Genomic DNA, 3107 nt, shown 5'->3' on the forward strand with positions numbered 1-3107 from the left:
TGATTTTGTCACTTTTTTAAGCTGTGTTGACTTGAGCAAGTCACTTGACCTTTCTGTGCTCCAGTTTATCCTGGAATGGAAATAGTAATAACCTCTATCTCATAGGATTAGGTGAAAATTAATATATGAACTTATATATGTAAGGCATCTAGAAGAGCATGAACTGATTGAGAGCCATGTCAGTGTTAACTATAATTATTATTAATTATCATGACGATGCCACAGAGCTCGTGGTCATGCCTGTTTTTCGGCATTTGTGGCCAAGCTCTGTAACCCACACAGTTCCCCTGGAGGCTGTCTCAGAAATTTCTAGGAGGACACAGGGCCCTTTGCTCCTTCCACCCCACACCGACTTAGTAAACAGGACAGCGGGGCTGGACCAGTGGTGGTCTTAGGTCCCAAGGAAATCAGAGGACTCAGGTTCAAATCCTGGCTTTGCCACGTGTCAGCTGTGTGACCTTGGTGAGCATTTTCTTTGTGGGAGTGGGGGGCTCCAAGTTCTTACTGAACAAGAGTCTGGGTGAAGGGTCAGCGAATCTCCCTTCACACTAATACTACACACACACACACACACACACACACACACACACACAGCATGTGACCCACCAAGCAAATAATCTGGGTCATCCTTAGCCAGTGCCGCTTTGATTATCATTGTGGTCATATTATTATTCAATGAGCAAGACTTCACAGAAAGCAAGATGAGAAGTTCTTTGCTCTACCAAGAGTAAGCCCATTCTGGCTCCCTTGGTCTCTCTGCGTGCCTCAAACTCCAGGGGACACACCGGGGAGCCCCATACTCTCCTCTGTCATCTGACCCTTGTGGCCTCATTTCCCACCTACCACATTCTTTCCACCCACCTTTCCATAGTCAAGGCATGTCCACCTCCTCTCGACTCTCTCACCTGTGGTCTTTATATATGCAGCACCTGTTTCTACCACCCCCACACCCCACCCTCAGTCCTCTTTCAGACCTCACTTCAATCGCCACCTCCTCAGGGAAGGCTTCCATGACTTCTACCCAAGGCCAATCACATCCCCATGTTGCATATTAACATTAAATGTTAAAATTAACATTTTATCCGACATGCTCAGTGCCTACCCAGGTGCCCTTGGCCCCCTCCGTTCCCCCTGGCACAAAAGGATTCCTTCTTACAGCACCAACACGGGATGGGGGATGGGGGAAGGGAAGGGTGCCCCATGCAAGGGCAGGCCAGAAGTGCTGGCCAATCAACACCCCCCAAACACACAAGCATCCTTCAACCAAGGAGGATGGGGATTGGTGGATAAGTACCCCAGCTTACCACGCCCTCAGTCCCTACAACTCTGAGGAGCGTGTTCTCTGCTGCGCCCCCAGAGGCCCCCAGGGGGACTGCACTCAATTGTCCAGAGAGGTAACTGGCTTCACCCAGGCGGCCTTTTACTGGCCTCCTTCCCTTCCCTGTCTCACCTCCCCACCCTCTACCCATGTCTCCTTGGGTTGCCTCCCAAATAAATTACTTGTTCTTGAATTCTTGTCTCAAGGTCTCCTTCTTGGGGAGCCCACCCTAAGACAGCACTTTACCCTATTATAATGAATTTCAGTAACTGTTTGCAGTTATCGGTCATCTCTCTCCCTGAGCTGAGTCGTGTCTTCAAGGTCCATACAGTACCTAGCATGTAGTAGATGCTCAATAAATGACCCCAAGCGTCACGGCTGTGAGGTGGCCAGGATGGCAATGGGTCCCTCTATGCTCACCACCGTCCTCAGAAACTGCTGTCAGAAGGGGGGGTTTCACTCTTCCTGAGCTATAAATGGCAGCTTCCACCAGCCTCATGCCCCACAGCGTGGACAGCTGGGCCCAGGCCCCCCAGGAACTCTGGATGAGCCTTCCAGCTGTGGTCAGCACTCCTCGGGTGTCCCTGGGGCAGAATCACAAGAGGGCACATGTCCCAAGGCTACAGGGCAAGGGGCGCCGCAGGGCTCTAACGCCATTCCTAGCCTCCTTCTCTCCCCGGCATCAGATTCCACCCCCGGGAGCTCCCCAAACAAGAGGACATTCCAGTAACAAGGGTCTACCCTACAAGGCCACCGAGCTAGCTAGCTGGCCGCTCCTGGGGGAGGGATCCCTTTCCTGAGCTGGTGGTGTCAGGCCTGGAATTAGCCTCACCACCTGTGGAGAGGCTGGTCCCAGGGACTCCCAGGAGGCAGTGGGCGGGGCCTGAGGTGGAGGGAGCTGACCTCTGATGACTTAGGGGCCGGGAGAAGAGGCACAGAGAGACGCGGTGGCTGGTGGCAGGTCTCAGGACCTCTCTCCAGCCCTGTTCTGGAGGCAGCTGGGTCAGGTTTCGGCTCTGCCATTCACAAGCTGGGTGACCTTCGGGAGGCAACTCGGGGCCTCAACTCCCTCCTCTGTAAATGGGAATAAATACAGTTTTCTGCCTCTTACGGTTCGGGGAGGCTGAAGTGAGGTGCTCTGAGTGGAGTGCTCATCACGCTCCGGGCACCCAAGCTCCACTCTTTTGATCACTGACATTCGTCGAGAGGCCATTATGATGATTGGTTTCGATCATAAGAGGAAACTGGGGTCTGCACAACCAGGTGGGGGGGAAGGGGGAGATAAGGGAGAGCGAGGGAGAACGGAGTTGAGGAGGGACCTGGGTGGAGTCCCCTTGATTCCTGGATGGTGGGGAGAAGTCAGTGTCCTTGGGGCATGAGAAAGCTTCCAGAATGTTCACTTTGCTACTGTCTGGGGCCCCATGCTGATGGGGGGTGAGGGATGGGAATTCTCGACATGACAAAGAAAAGGAAGCTGGCTTAGGCGGGGGCGGGTAGAGGGGGGCAAGGACTCTCTATCTGGGCCTGACACCATGCTCCCCGGTGGTGCTGGTCACTGCCCAGTCTTCCTTTATCCCATCCTCCCGCGGTCTCAGGCAGGAAGCACAGAGCCTCCCTCCTTCTACTCCAGCTCACACAGAAGCTTTGATGCTGGCCTGGGGGTCCCAGGGCTCTGTCTAGGAGTCCAGGAGGGCTTTCTGGAGGAGGGGCCATCTGATCTGGACTTTAAAGGATGAATACAAGTTTCCTAGTCCCAGAAGGATGTGTGTGTGTTGGGGCGGGGGGGAGG

This window comes from Crocuta crocuta, unplaced genomic scaffold (assembly GCF_008692635.1).
Source record: "Crocuta crocuta isolate KB4526 unplaced genomic scaffold, BGI_CrCroc_1.0 scaffold77, whole genome shotgun sequence".
Taxonomy (NCBI): Eukaryota; Metazoa; Chordata; class Mammalia; order Carnivora; family Hyaenidae; genus Crocuta; species Crocuta crocuta.